This window comes from Pelmatolapia mariae, linkage group LG10_11 (assembly GCF_036321145.2).
Source record: "Pelmatolapia mariae isolate MD_Pm_ZW linkage group LG10_11, Pm_UMD_F_2, whole genome shotgun sequence".
Classification (NCBI taxonomy): Eukaryota; Metazoa; Chordata; class Actinopteri; order Cichliformes; family Cichlidae; genus Pelmatolapia; species Pelmatolapia mariae.
In genome coordinates, this window is record NC_086236.1 from 27,674,740 (window position 1) to 27,691,568 (window position 16,829).

Consider the following 16,829-nt stretch of genomic DNA (forward strand, 5'->3'; position numbering starts at 1 on the left):
AACACCTAGTACAATAGTAAACACATTGGATGAAAGAGGACAGCGATGGCTACGTTTTGAGGGTAAAATCATACCTGTAGAGCAAACGCCGCGGACACAGCAGCAGTTTTAAAAAAGATTTTAAGATTAATTATTTTGCTTCTCTCACTCTGCCAGTTGAGCTGTCTCACTCTAGCGGCAACATTCCGTCCCATACACACCCATTATAAACTCTGAAACGGGTGAAAAAACATCATGAAACTTAAACTGGAACTGAAGAAAAAGTATAATAGATATTGAAAAGATAAATACAAGTTGAATAGTTGAATGTCTTGTCTTCGTTTTAAAGTTTGAATGGTGGCTCTATGTCAACGTATGTGGAAGTAGATACAGTTTGAAAGTGAATAAGTTGAATGAGGATTTGAAGGGTCTCCCCATTGAAATACATGGGAAATTTTTGTTGAAAAAAGTTGAATAATTTTAAAAATATAAATGTTATAAATGAGAAAAATACAAGCAGTCATGTCCAAAAGAAGAGGAATCTAATGGTGTTTGAATGGTTTTTCTAAGTTGAACGGTTTTGAAGGAGATAGATGCACAAAAACGTACGGAATATGATATAATAATAATAATAATAATAAAGATTACAACAACAATACTGTGAATGCTTTTACAAGCATTCACACTAACTAGAAAGTGCATTTTCTGAAGAAACTGCAGTGTGAATGCTTGAATCTGAATGTATGCACTGAAATGAATTAATTGCTGAATTTTAAGTTAAAAATGTTGAATGAGATGAAAAATACAGAACTTTTCACCTGAAAACAAAAGTGCTGAACTGCTAAAAGTTGAAAACCACACAGAAGAAGTTGGAAAATAGCTGAAAACGTTTTAATTGTAAATTAGAAAAACATAAGAAATGAGAAAGGACTATTAAGAGTCAGAAAACATCTGAATGAATATTAAAAAATCATATTCTTTAAATCACTGAATGACTAAAATGTGATCCCTCCACTTGGATCCACACAGTTTAAAAAGCTTAAATGTCTGAGCTTTGAAAAACACGGTGTTGGAAAGAGAACAACGACGGCGACGTTTTGAGGGTAAAATGATGGCTGTAGAGCAAACACTGTGGACAAAGCAGCAGTTGAAAGAGAAGTGTTTAAGATGAATCTTGGCACAGTGAGAGACAGAGCTCGTTAAGCAGGCAGGTGTGAGCCTGGTTGCTATAGTGACTGCACCCAATGGCTCCATACACACGGACACAGACATGCACCTCACTTTTGCTGCTTAAAATGAACAGAAAAGTCAGGCCGAAACAAATCGCTCCCAAATGAAAAGTACAGGTCGTATTGACAAAATTCTTTCACCGTGAGCGACGGCAACGTCTAGTCTACCTAATTCTCGGTTTTCATGGCGGTGGAGTTTATTATATGGACGTGGTGACAGTGGAAAGACACCATGCTCTTCTGATTTTCAAACGAACCTTCTGAGCCATTTTAACATTGGAGTCTATGGAGCAGTTGGAGGGAGTAGGCTGCGCATTGGTGACATTTATGAAAGAACCATAACACCTAGTACAATAGTAAACACATTGGATGAAAGAGGACAGCGATGGCTACGTTTTGAGGGTAAAATCAGACCGGTAGAGCTAACGCTGCGGACACAGCAGCAGTTTTAAAAAAGATTTTAAGATTAATTTTTTTGCTTCTCTCACTGTAGCAGTTGAGCTGTCTCACTCTGGCCCCAACATTCCGTCCCATACACACCCATTATAAACTCTGAAACGGGTGAAAAAACATCATGAAACTTAAACTGGAACTGAAGAAAAAGTATAAAAGATATTGAAAAGATAAATACAAGTTGAATAGTTGAATGTCTTGTCTTCGTTTTAAAGTTTGAATGGTGGCTCTATGTCAACGTATGTGGAAGTAGTAGGAGTTTAAAAATGAGTAAGTTGAATGAGGATTTGAAGGGTCTCCCCATTGAAATACATGGGAAATTTTTGTTGAAAAAAGTTGAATAAAATTAAAAATATAAATGTTAAAAATGAGAAAAATAGAAGCAGTCATGTCCTAAAGAAGAGGAATCTAACAGTGTTTGAATGGTTTTTCTAAGTTGAACGGTTTTGAAGTAGTAGGACTACAAAAAACGTACGGAATAGATAATAAAATAGAATAAAGATTACAACAACAATACTGTGAATGCTTTTACAAGCATTCACACTAACTAGAAAGTGCATTTTCTGAAGAAACTGCAGTGTGAATGCTTGAATCTGAATGTATGCATTGAAATGAATTAATATTAACCTAAAAATGTTGAATGAGCTAGAAAAAACAGAATTTTTAACCTGAAAACAAAAGTGCAGAACCTTTGAAAGCTGATTTTTACAGAGAAGTTGGAAAATAGCTGAAAATGTTTTAAATGTAAATTAGAAAAACCTAAGATTCAAAGTCAGAAAACATCTGAATGAATATTAAAAGTTCATATTCTTTGAATCACTGAATGACTAAAATGTGATCCCTCCGCTTGGATCCACACAGTTTAAAAAATTTAAATGTCTGAGCTTTGAAAGACACAGTGTTGGAAAGAGAACAACGATGGTGACATTTTGAGGGTAAAATGATGGCTGTAGAGCAAACACTGTGGACACAGCAGCAGCTGAAATTGTTTAAGATGAATCTTGGCACAGTGAGAGAGAGAGCTCGTTAAGCAGGCAGGTGTGAGCCTGGTTGCTATAGTGACTGCACCCAATGGCTCCATACACACACACAGACATGCACCTCACTTTTGCTGCTTAAAATGAACAGAAAAGTCAGGCCGAAACAAATCGTTCCCAAATGAAAAGTACAAGTCGTATTGACAAAATTCTTTCACCGTGAGCGACGGCAACGTCTAGTCTACCTAATTCTCGGTTTTCATGGCGGTGGAGTTTATTATATGGACGTGGTGACAGTGGAAAGACACCATGCTCTTCTGATTTTCAAACGAACCTTCTGAGCCATTTTAACATTGGAGTCTATGGAGCAGTTGGAGGGAGTAGGCTGTGCATTGGTGACAATTATGAAAGAACCATAACACCTAGTACAATAGTAAACACATTGGATGAAAGAGGACAGCGATGGCTACGTTTTGAGGGTAAAATCATACCTGTAGAGCAAACGCTGCGGACACAGCAGCAGTTTTAAAAAACATTTTAAGATTAATCTTTTTGCTTCTCTCACTGTAGCAGTTGAGCTGTCTCACTCTAGCCCCAACATTCCGTCCCATACACACCCATTATAAACTCTGAAACGGGTGAAAAAACATCATGAAACTTAAACTGGAACTGAAGAAAAAGTATAATAGATATTGAAAAGATAAATACAAGTTGAATAGTTGAATGTCTTGTCTTCGTTTTAAAGTTTGAATGGTGGCTCTATGTCAACATATGTGGAAGTAGTAAGAGTTTAAAAATGAGTGAGTTGAAGGAGAATTTGAAGGGTCTCCCCATTGAAATACATGGGAATTTTTTGTTGAAAAAAGTTAAATAAAATTAAAAATATAAATGTTAAAAATGAGAAAAATAGAAGCACACCATTCCAAAAGAAGAGGAATCTAACGGTGTTTGAATGGTTTTTCTAAGTTGAACGGTTTTGAAGGAGTAGGAGTACAAAAAACGTACGGAATAGATAATAAAATAGAATAATAAAGATTACAACAACAATACTGTGAATGCTTTTACAAGCATTCACACTAATAAAGATTAGAAGAACAATACTGTGAATGCTTTTACAAGCATTCACACTAATAAGATAAATCCCCTCTCTCTAGCAGTTGAGCTGTCTCACTCTAACCTCCAACATTCTGTCCCATACCCACCCATTATAAACTCTGAAACTGGTGAAAAAAAGCATGAAACTTAAACTGGAGCTGAAGAAAAAGTATAACAGATAATAAAAAGATAAATGCAAGCTAAATAGTTCAATGTCTTGGCTTTGTTTTAAAGTTTGAATGGTGGCTCTACGTCAACGTATGTAGAAGCAGTTAGAGTTGAAAGGGGAGTATGTTGAATGAGAATTTGAAGATTCTCCCATTGAAATACATGGTAAATTTTTGTTGAATAAAGTTGAATAATTTAAAAAATATAAAAGTTACAAATGAGGAAAATACAAGCAGTCATGTCCAAAAGAAGAGGAATCTAACAGTGGTTGACTGGTTTTTCTAAGCTGAATGGTGTTGAAGGAGATAGATGCCAAAAAATGTACGGAATATGAAAAGTAGAAGAACAATACTTGCTTGTGTACTTAATCAGCATCCACACTAATAAAGCCAAATACCATCACCAAGCATTATTTCATTATTTCTGTTAAAAAAAATATGTTGTGACAGGTTAGTATCATGCATCTAATAACATGTGTTACTTTTAATAGTCAGCAGGGTGCGAATACACTGGTTGCAAAAAGACCCTTGGCTCCTTTTCTCTACAATCTCAGCAAACACAGACAGCTTTATGGTTTTAATCTCTAGTTTCACATCATATTGAATAAAACTTTCTTTTACAGTTGATAATAATTCTTAAAGTCAGAAAGGAGGATTATTCAGGGTCATTAGCCAATAAGTTATATAATCGATTTCTCTCTCTGTTTCTTCCGTCACCATTTGTCACATATGGTCGCAAAACACTAAGATGGCAAAGGCGGTTCATTCTGATTGTTGTTCATTCTGAGCAACAGTTTCACAGAGTTCATCATGTTTTTTTTAGTTGGCTAGACCCTTTAAAAAATCCTCCCTGTACTTCTTTAGCTGCACCACTAGATGGTGCTTTTTACTCATGTGCCTGAATTCCCTGCAGCCGCCGACACTGCCGACAGGTGGAGAACTCTCAGCCAAAGTGTGAACGTGTAAATTTAGCTAACCTTTCACCTGAAGTGCTGCGTGCGATAGTCTCCAGTTAAATTTAAGCCTTTTCAGATCCAGTATCTGCTGTGGTTACCGTTTCACTTACAGCACAATAGTGTGAAGAGAATAACATCTTTATTGTCATCCTGTGCTGTTCCATATATCAGGTGTAGTTCAGGTGGAGTACTACACTACTGGATTATATTATCACTTAAGAAAACACCTCCACTTAACACCATGTGTGTCCTCTGACTTAACTGCAGCCTGGAGGACATTAAGTCCTTGTACATGATCTCGGTCCGCTTCTCCTGTTGTCTTCATTTGTGATGCTGTGAGTCTTCACTACACCGACACCTGCTCCTGACATTTTGTTGCAAAGGCACAGTTAGTGAAGCCAGTCTGTCAAAACTCACTGAGAACTCTTAGCCATATTGAAGACCAACAAGCGGACCCGTAACGCTGGCAGGAAACTTAAAACTTGGTAAAATAACAGTAGGTGAAAACTGCATAAAAAAGATGCGATGCGATATGAAAGCTGTGCCGGTTTCATGTTTCACAAAGCATTTCTCATTTTACTTTTGCGGGTAACCTGAAGAGACGTGTGATGACGTTAATCAAATGTCATGACCTACAATGAACGAAGAACTACTTCTTTTCATTGTTCTTATCTCCATAAACTGGAGAAAAAAGGTTAATCCACCAGAGGATGACTTTTTCTCCATCTATTCATAATGATGACATAATCTCTCTTGAAGAAAATATGCAGATCAGTGCTGAAGATCACTGCCGGTTGAAATCCTGTATTTCACAATTGCTGAACCACACTGAGACACATCATTTTCTCCAAACTCCAAACACAAAATCAGTTTTGTTTTTTTTTTAAAAATGAAAAATTACAAAATTATGAAGTAAAGACCAAAAACTGACCCCATGACGTAGAGAAAGATCAGTATGTAGCAAAAATTCAAAAATATGGCAGCAGCAGAGGATTGGCTGACATTTTTGTCCTACTACCCCCATTAACTCAAGAAACATATAATATATACCTGTATATATTGGACACACAATATATGTATTGTGTATCCAATAATAGAATTTACTTATGAAAAAATAGCATTCAGGATGATTATTAGATGTATGAATCGACTAAACATGTGTGAGAATACTGTAACAGGAGACTCATACTCTCCATTTCTTTTACCTCTTTTTATAATTGTTACCATTCTAGAAACAAAGGTCTCCGATTCCATCTTGCTCTTCCTTGTCTTCCTCCTTTGCCTCTGAGATTTCTTCAGTCCATTGCTGCTGGTGCCGGTGCACTCACAAAGGGTTAAATCATTGATTTAATTACATGGTTGCCAACAAATGGGAGCATGTTTAAGTTGCTGTGTTTGACTAAAGGCATTGGTGTTGTAGTTCTATTTAACTGCTGCCTTCCGTGGTGACCTCTGTGGATCAGTGCATCATTGTGTAAAATGTGTTTTGGTGCTGACAGTTTTGCAGAAAAGTTTAGTAAAATCTGCAAAAACATGTGCTATCTGAATTCCTCTTGTTTAATTCATCTTGTTTTGTAGAATGATCCTGAGCTTGGATGACATGGTGGTGAGAATGGTCCCCTCACAGGAAGAAGGTGTTAGGTTTAACTCCACTGTCAAGCTGGGGCATTTTAGTGTGGAGTTTGCATGCTCTTCCCATATGTAAGTAAGAGATTTAGAGCAAGGATCCGTTTTGATATGTGTAGTTTAGCGCTAATACATCTTGGGGTCTGAGGTTAACAGTTCAGACATAGGATGGATGTGGTCATCCTTCTTTAGTGTGTGTGTGTGTGTGTGTGTGTGTTCTCTGACTTCCTTGCACCATCCACAGACATGCAGGAGAAGTTAATCGGTGTTTCTCGATTGGCTGTGTGTGTGTGAATGGTTGCCTGTCTCTCTGTGATAGACTGGTGATCTGGTGTTTCACCACATTTCACCCGGTGACAGCTGGGATAGGCCTCAGCTCTACCATAAGAAGGTAAAATGGATGGATGATGTGCTTTGTATACTAAGGGGAGTATAACATCATAGTCAAGTACTGACCTAACATAGACACACAGTAAATTCGAGCTAATTCGAGCTAATTCTAGCAATGGTTAACTCTGTATTCAATTTGCATTCATGTATTTATTTCCCCCGGCTGCCACATTCGGGTCAGAGGTCAGGGTCAGGGTCAGCAACCAACCCTGTAGCACCTGTGCAGTTTCGTTCATGGCAGGCGACCTGCTGACTCTCTGCTTTGTGTAACATCTGGTATTTTGCAGTAAAGGAGACACAAATTATTATGTAAGTTTAAATATTGCACAACTTCATGCATTTTACAGAATAAATAAATATTGCAATGTAAGTAAATTTAATAAGTGCCTAAATTCTGGGTATTTTAAAGGAAAAGAGACACAAATTATACTGTAAGTAATTTTAAGTACTACATCATTTTAAATACTGTGTAATTCCTTGGTTATCTTGTGGAAAAGCAAACAATATTTCCCCATCTTACATTGTATTTACAGTTTAGTTTTCAGGGCACAGGCCATATTGTGGAGTTGCCTAACTTCCAGTTATTTTAAAGGAAATGAGACAATCCTTTCCTGTACACTCCCTTTGAAATTTGTGTTTGAACAGTGATTGTGACAGGGAAAAAATAGACTTGGCTTCATCATTACGGTCACGTGGATCTGCGAATTTTGATGGTCCTTAGTTTTTCTTGTAAGTGGTTAAGAGAGGACAGTCCTAATCTATCTATCTATCTATCTATCTATCTATCTATCGATCGATCGATCGATCGATCGATCGATCGATTGATAGATAGATATGCAAATGTGTAAAAAGATTATTTCACTAATTATTCCCTGTAAAACCTGCCTTGTTACCTCCTTATTCTAGTATGCTTTAAGCATTTGTAGATAAATATTATTTTAAACAAAATACACTGAAATTGAATGTAATTACAGAGGGATTACACTCTTTGTCACGGGTTATATTATAAAGTGCTACAATAAAACTTCAAAGACACAAATGAGAAAATACTCATTTTGTAAGTCTCATCTCATCTTCAAACACAGTTACAGCCACTTTGCTCACATTCCTCCCTCTTCACCTACAAAACCATACAAATTAAATATCACTGTTATTCAAATGCACAGCAGGTTAGACTTCTCTTTCCATCACAAGTAGAACAGAGACCTTTTGAAGAGACGCTTTACCTCCAGTGGTTGGAGGCAGTTGATAACCAAATGAGAAATAAACCACAAGTGTCAGTTTGCACTGTTCCATGTGGGCCCTGAGATCAGTCAGTGCATGTGCACCATCATTTAGTTGTTCACCTTGACCCCCCCCCCCCCCCCCCCCCCCCCCACACACACACACACACCACCACCACGATTTGCAGTGCAACACATAGAATACTAAAATGCAGTGGGGGGGTTTTCCATGTGGCCTAAACCTGTCTTCATCAAACTACACGTGGGTGAAGTCATTTCACGAGAGCTGCAAACTAAAAACAAAACTGAGAACTCGGCTTCCACGACCGCAGGCGCTGTCAGGAAGGCTTTCGGCTCCGCCCATGTGCTGGCTTTTACTCAGATTAAGTGCTGCAGCAGCATCTGAGAGAAGCAAAGTGAAGTATGGCCTTCATTTTCTCTCTCTCTGTCTCTCTCACACACACACACACACACACACACACACACACACACACACACACACACACAGAGCAACACCCATGAGGCTTCACTGGTGCCTTTGCCCTTATTTGGATGTATCAGTGCTCTGAGCTTAGGGGAAAGTAATAGATCATGAACCGAGGTGCCGAGGTGTTAACTTCAGGTTTGCACTAACCTTTGTTGAGAAAGAAAAAAGCAAGTGGAAAGTTCTTCAGCTAAGTTTCGAAAAGTGCTCTGTCTGACTGGGATAAAGGGGAATTAGGGAAGTGAGGGGATGTATTTTGCATGGGGGATGGACATCAGCAGCAAAAGGTCACACACACTTTAACTTGCTCTGTGTGTGTGTGTGTGTGTGTGTGTGTGTGTGTGTGTGTGTGTGTGTGTGTGTGTGTGTGTGTGTGTGAGGGTGTGTGTGTGTGTGTGTGTGTGTGTGTAAATGTGTTTCACAAGGCTTACAAAGCTTCCTCTCTTTGGCAGCTACAGAACTGAGAACAGTTCATCATACTGAAGGATTTCAATTCCTTTTACAAATGCTGGCAGCTTCAATGGACAAAGCTATTGTATGTTAACGCTGGTCGAATACAAGAACAGCAGCATATTCACAAGTAAGCAAATGGTGAAAATCAAAAGGTATCAAAGCATGTATGAAAGTACTCATTCTGTAGTAAAATCCTCACTCGGGCTGTATGTTTCAGATTAACAAAAGTGTGTAAGGTGGACTTTTCTGTGTAGCAACTGAAAGTGAAGACACTGTCAACTGCTAACTAACTGCTATGTCTGTTAGTAGTTCAGATACCTCACATTTAAAATATTTTATTTCAGGAGCAGAATTTAGTTAGAGTTTGGTGTTTGGGCCCTTCATTCACAAGATTTTACAACTCAAGAAGACTGCCAAATCAGAAGATGTATTTAGCATATCAAGTGAGGGCAGCTTGGAAGAAGCAATGTTGCTCATTTACTGCCTGAACTACCTTGCAGGCTTTGTTCCATTTCCATTTGCTTCATCTTAAAGGAAAGATGTCAGTGCAGGGCTGTAGAAAACAAATAAAAAAGTTATTTATCAGGGGTCCATTCTAAGACCGCTGCTGTTTATTTTATATATGAAAATGGCTTTAGACGTAATAAAAAACCCTCTAATTTTTTCGCTGATGATATGATGATGTACTACTCTACTCCCAACATCTTCTCTGTCTGCTAAATCTACTTGTGTGATTTAGAACTGGTTTATATGCTGACAAAACTAAACTGATGATGTTCTCAAATGCAAACTCAAAAAACACTGAACCTTTCATATATCACTACAGTAATTCCTGTGTACAGCTCTGAAAGTACACAGGAATTAGATGACAGTGTACATCTGGTAAAAACCTTACAGTGAAACTGGGTTTTTACTTTAGAATTGAGACTTCTCTGTCCTCTGAGGCAAAACCAGAGACTTGATGCTTCCACTTTTATCTCAGTAGTCTTCTTCACAATGCTTACATATTCTAGATACTGTTTATTTTGGAGCACTGAGATTTATTATAAACCTTAAAGCTATGTTTAACGTTGTACATTCACCTGTTTTGTCATTTTGTAGACTACACCATTTGAAAGTTCTTATTTATGTCGCTATTTGTGCCTTGTTCCATGACTTACATTCAACAAGAGAGAGAGAGAGAGAGAGAGAGAGAAGTTATTTTCTTTGGCATGAGACTCCTTCCTTTTGTCTTTCCCAAATGTTCACACTGGACTCGAAAAATAAATAAAATATAATGAAATTCAAATGTACACCTCTGTAAAAGCAAAGGATTTGGCGGTTTGCTGGTCTGGAGCATTCAGCTGTGTGTTAAGAAAGTGCCAAGGTTGAAAAGATATTAGCAATGATCTTAAAGAATACCTGTTTCTGCCCATCAGTTTGGGAAGACTCATAAGACCTTTGTAAACAATTTGAAATCCATCATTCTGCAGTGGGAAAGATTGTTCACAAGTGGAAAACATTTAAGACAAATACCCATCTTCCCGAGTTTGGATATCCCTGAAATCTCACCCCAAGGTCAGACAATGCAATGTTTAGAGAAACTGCAAATAAACCAAGAGCTACATCTGACACCCTAGAGCCCTCAGCTAGCATGTTAAATGTTAAAATTCATGAAAGTACAATTAGAAATAAACTGAACAAGCACGGGTTGTTTGGAAGGGTTGTTAGAAGAAAGCCTCTTCTCTCTAAAGAAGAACATGGCAGCATGGGCACGGCTTAGGGTTGCAAAGTTGGATCTGAACAAACCACAAGACTTCCTGAATAAAGTCCTTTGTATGGAGAAGACCAAAGTACAGTTGTCTGGCTATAATTCAAAGGGCGATGTTTGGAGAAAAGGGTTGTGTTTAGGGTTACGCTAAACACAACCTGTCAGCACGAACATCTCATAGCAGCTTTCAAGCATGGCAGCGGAGGGGTCGTGTTTTGCAGCCATGAGACCCACGCACCTTGCCGTCATTGAGTTGACAATAACGTCCTCTGTATATCAGAGTTCAAATATGAAGACAACTGTCCGACAACTTAAGCTGGGCTGAAAGTGGGTCATGCAACAGGACAATGATGCCAAGCGCAGCAGCAACTCTTAAACAGGAGAGCTGAAATAGAAAAGAATCAAGCTGTTGCTATGACACAGTCAAAGTCCAGTCCAATCCCAGTCCTAATAATAAGACCTGCTAAGGACTAAATAATGTGTTTAATATGTTCTTGTTTATAAAAGCTAGGATTAATAGACGGTGAACTTTGTTTTTATCTTCACTGTACTTCAGGCTGCAAATGTTTTGCTTGAATCTTAATCTTTATGCCTGTTTTTTGCCCTGAGACAGCTGCATTGATGTTTTAGGCTCCACTGTGGAACTTTTGTATTATTTTGTGCTATTCACTTGTACACTTGGTATACTTCATGTGTATTTCAGCTGTGGGTATTTGTGTGTGTTACTAGACTATGCAATCTCAAGTGTCACCTAATGAATGTGAGGACAGATGTTTTTCTTTTCTAATTTAACAAAATGTTTCCTTTTTGGTATTTTTACTCATCAGGTAGCAACATAGCTTTATTCATACAGTATGTTGATATAAGCTAGGAACTGTGAATTATTTCCAAAGCAAACTGGAATAAAACATCTTTGCATATATGTGTTATAGATTTCCTTTTTAGAATTTCTCCTGTAGTCTTTTGTATACACAATTTGATTTTTAGGTAAATCAAGCTATTCCTATCCCAATATTGGTTTCAGTAAATTTTTGAACACATTTTTATTGTAGTTTTTCTTTTCATTTACTTTGAGCAGTGTTACTCTTAGCTGAAGCTGATGAAATCAGACTTAACGTTAGGTTTGTGCTAAGAAAAATTGCATGTGGGTTAAGGTGCTAAACAAAGACAAAATGAATGGAGGTAGAAGAATGAACCTGAGTGAGGGTTAAATGGCACCATGTGAAAGGTCAGAGGAGAAATCCATCTCTGTTGGGGCCACAGCCAGACACAGTTTTTTTGTTGTTGTTAAGAGCCACAAGTCAAAAAAGTTACAAACAGCTGGTTTAATATTTCAGGCTCAGGCCTGTGTGGAGCTTGCAGGTCAGCGAGGGATCAGGGTGGCTCTGTGGTGTCAACACCCAGGCTGTGGCCCAGGGGGAGCTTGGCGAGTGCTGGCAGGGAGGGGAAATGGCTGCCGGTCCAGATAAGGTCTATCGTAAGAGCCAGTGTGGGGGGGAAGGCCGCAGTGTTAGAATATTCCTCACACTGTTTGGGCCATTTCCTCAATGACATATGCACCGGCGAGTGAGTGCTAGCAGCGTGCTAGCACGCGTTCTCTGTCCTTAACTCAGGAAGTTGTAGAGGGCAGGGGTGAGGAGACCAGTTTGTTAATGATTTGTAACATTAGTAGAAACATTAAGAATAGAAGAATCCAAGAAACATAATATAACAGTCTTCATAACAAGGAAGATGAGCTAAAGTTTGACGTTTTGAGGCCTTTCACTGTATAACAGATAGAGCTGGTCCAGAGAATTCCACTTTTAGTTGTCGTGTAAAGCCAACTAAGCATTCCTCTTAGTATTTTTTATTCATTTCAAGTAGTCATCTAGTAGCAAAAACAAATAGTCAGGGAGCTGTAGCTCTTTTCAGGAGCAGATCAAAGTTCTTGGTTGCTCCTGAGAGTCTTCTTTCTGCTGTATCAGGTGCATCTGTTGTGGTTTTTATGTCATCTTATCTCTGATGTCTTTGTTGTGTCTGTAGCGGACAACACTCACATGGACTGGAGCGTTCACACCCAGCACCCTCAAAGGTGTCGATGTCAGAGAGTGACCTCTGCTCTTTCTGTCCCTCATGAGGATGTAACGTGTGGGAATTCATTTATATTCTGCCGTATTGTGTCAAATGTTTTTCTCCACGCACCCTTACTGTTTACACTTTTCAACAGGGAATTGTGTGCCAGCGCATCTGAAACCTTTTTACATAACCTATATCCAGTAGTGGAAAGTTACTGAGTATATTTACTTAAGTATGGTGCAATTTGAGGTTGTTTGCTTCTGCGTATGTTGTGGCTTTTATACATTCTTAGTCTACTTTCAGCTTTACATCTTAAATATAAGAAGCACAGATACTACTTGTTTTTCTGGCTTGCAAACTCTTATAGTTTAGTGACAGTTTTAGGTGTCCGAGGACTCGCACGCTTTCTGTCGAACTGTTCCACGCTCACTGACCCAAAAGGTCAGACAAGCTAGAAAAAGTTCACCAAACCAGGACAGTGTTCCAAAAATGATGAAACACATGTGACTGAGCTTTGTTTTTCTTCTATTTTTTCTTAAAAGTAATTTCACAAACCCTTTAAAAAAAAACCCAATTTATGCCATGATCTTTTGAAGGGGCTTGAGCCCTTGGTTGGGAAACAGCGAGACGAATCTAACGCATTTCAAAGTTCAACCGCGCTAAAGAAATTGCACACACATAATTATACAAAAAACATTAAAAAGTAAGTTTTAACACTAAAGTCATTCTTAAAAAGCATTCATTTATCCATTTCTATTCCTATTTTTAGTATTTTATTAAAGCAGAATGGATGAGAGTTTTTAATTGTAATTATTTATTGATTTTTTTTGTAAGAGGGTCTAACATTCCTTTCCTGTCTGCTTTGATCAGTACAGTTCTAACTAACCTTTTGTACCTTATATTTCTGTTTAACATCCCCCACACTACCAGCTCACAAGCAATGGGTGCGGCCCCTCTGCAGGCTTCTGGACGTTGACTAATCAGAGCAAAGCAAGCTTTTAGGCCAGGTGAGATCTTTAAGAGACAGAAGCTAAAATGACCCAATTCACACAGTGGGTGAGCTCGGGCGGCGCCAACATCAGATTAACAAGCGCTTTGTTGAACTTCCAAGTTGTGTAAAGCCGGCCCCAAAGGCCCCGAATGAAAACACAGAGCTCCACATGAGCATTTTAAGACCCCTTTAAGAAGAATCCGAGTACTTTGTCATTTTAAAAACCACACAATCACAATCACACAAACCCATCCAACATTAACATATAACCAAACATTTAGCCCTGTGCATATGCTAACAACAACACAGTGACCATAAGAGCAGATTTTAGAAACCTAGAAGAGAAGTGAAAATAATGTAGAGGCTAGGAAATATATATCCCAAATGTTTCTGTGAGTCTTGTGGCATGTTATTGTATACATCTTATTATTTATGGGCAGTACTCAAACATTTAATAATAGCTTAAGTAAGAACTTTATCTGCTCTTATACACAGATTACATAGGGAGGCTTACAGGCCAGAGCACAGTTCAGTCCCTTCACATGAGTCTGGATCCCACGTGATGAAATAGTTAAGCATAAAATGACTGTAAGTTACCAAAGAAAGCTCAGAAAATAAACAAAAAATAAGTTTAATGAAAAAATAAAGCATTAAAACGCTGAATTAATAAAATGTGTCGCCCACTGCAAAAATGTAAGCAACAGAGTTCGATCAGAAAGATGTAGTTATTGATACAGGTATAAAATGTAAACAAATAGGTGGAGACATTTCCTGAATGATTGTTAGATCACAGATGCAGTGATATTCAAGGTTTTAAAGCTGTGATGTTCATTATGGGTAGTTTACTAATCTTATTCTTTAGGATTCTTTATGTTATGTATGTAAAATTTGTGAATTTGTGCTGCCAAATACAGGGAGTGCAGTAGGAAGGTGAATGGCTTCCTTTTGGAAGGTAGTGTAGATTAAAGATTATAGTCCAGAAAGCTGAAGTTGGCAGCGATGTGCCGTAGCTGTCACACTTCAGGGTTCACCCAGATGCCCTTCAGGGTTTGAATTATGAGAAACCAAACAGTTACAGTTGGACATTTACATTCAGGGGGAATTGAAACTTGTAGCCTTTCACTTTTAAAAACCCAACAGAACGTAAGCACACTGATGAAAATGTCACTCAGTGTGCCTTTTTTTTTTTTTCTTTTTAATGGCGGTTGCAACTGACTTCTTTTTTTTTTTTTAAACATTTCAACAAGTTTGCCTTAAAGCAGCACTTCCATGCTAATATGGTTGCTGACATCAGAACCCAAAAACCCAGCATTCTACCCTCGTGTAAAAATACATTCTAAAGTAAAGACTGTGGATTTTGTCACCTTCCTATTTCACGTTACATTTCCTAAGATGTGTGCAGAAGAATGCGAGCAACGATGGCTGCGGTGTTGAACTGACTAACAGTAAGAACTACAGCAGCTCTCCGCTCTAGTTAAGATTATCACCGACACCATCTTCTCACAGGAAATGCTCCACCAAACCTTACTGCACCTCTGGCTGCTCATAGATCTCATTTATGGAGAAATCTTAACTGCCACACTGTGCAACACATAGAATGACATACACAAGCCGTGGAAGTGAACCATCACTGTGATACATGAATGTGAGCTGAACCAGTAAAAGTTGACACTGCAGACATTATAACCTCGTTATGCTTTAATTTAGCCTCGTTTCCCAGCTCGATGTGGATTAAGAGAAACATATTTGTTAAAAGCAACCAGGGACGGTGTAGTGTGTGTTGCTCATGTCACGGTGGGCTCATTGTCCAACTGCTGTCGGCTTTTTTTTTTTTAAAAAGGCGTCTGCAGTAGGCAGAGTTAAGACGGAAGAAGAGAAAGAGAGCGCCTGTGACTGTTAAACCTCTTCCTGTGGTTACATCACGTGACTGTGGAGGGTTCAAAAGGAGACGACTTCTTCTTCTTCTTCATCATCCCCTCCTCAGACAGGCAGAAGACACCTGTGGGGCCACAGGACAATCGGCGTTCAGAACAGAGAGACAGGAAACAAAACAAAAAAGGAAAGGTCGAGGTAAAGTGTTAATGGTTGACATGCTTTGATTAATGCTAGAACTGTTTGAATTGTTTGTGTTTGAAATCTTTTTTTTTGTAAATGACTTTTGTGTGTCAGATGTGGAAAGCAAACCAACGTTTACAGTTTTTATTTTGTTCATTCTATACTTCTTTGATTTGACTTCTAGGCAAGCGGCCTCTGTTCAGAGGTTGGCTTAGATTACTGAGGAAACACATTTGTGTTTAAAACTTAAAGGTTTTGCTAAGTTTTTCTTTGAGACTATGATTGAAACGTGTCTTTCGGATCTTTCTGTCCGGTCCCATTTCAATGTGATCAGAGCTGTCGTGTGTTATTGGTGGACTTATTTTAAACGCCCCCTGATTGAAGAGAGCTGCTCAGACAGAAAAGCTTACTCATGGCTGCTAAAATGGCTTCCTCAAGATAGCGCTTCCTCTGGCAGTTCGCTCCAAAAACAAAACAAAAAGAACAACTAATTTTTGCCTCACAGGGTTTTTTGTTTTTGTTTTGTTTTTTACATTTTTTTTGTTTATGTTCTTCAGAAATGTAACCAGACATCTGATGAATTTGAAACAATTGCGTGGAAACAGAAGGCAAACAAGTGCTTCAAGAGGAATCAGGAAGTGTGCTTTTTCTGGTTGAGCATGAGCAAGGGCTGCTGAGCTGTTAAGCACAGAGGTTTCAGGTCGGTCTATCTGGCAAGGGGCGGGGGAGGGGAAGGGAGGGGTGGTTGGTGTGTGTTAGTTTGTGTTTGTGTGTGTGTGTGCGCAGCTGCCAGAGCAGGTGCACAAAGAACAGAGAAGTGGGAGAAGATAGAAGACGGAAGAGGAGCGGTGGATGTACAGTGCAGTCATCCATAAAGTAGAAAGCACTACTAAACTCCTCGCCACAGTGTAGTGTTTCCTACTTTATGGATGAGTGTACTGTTGGC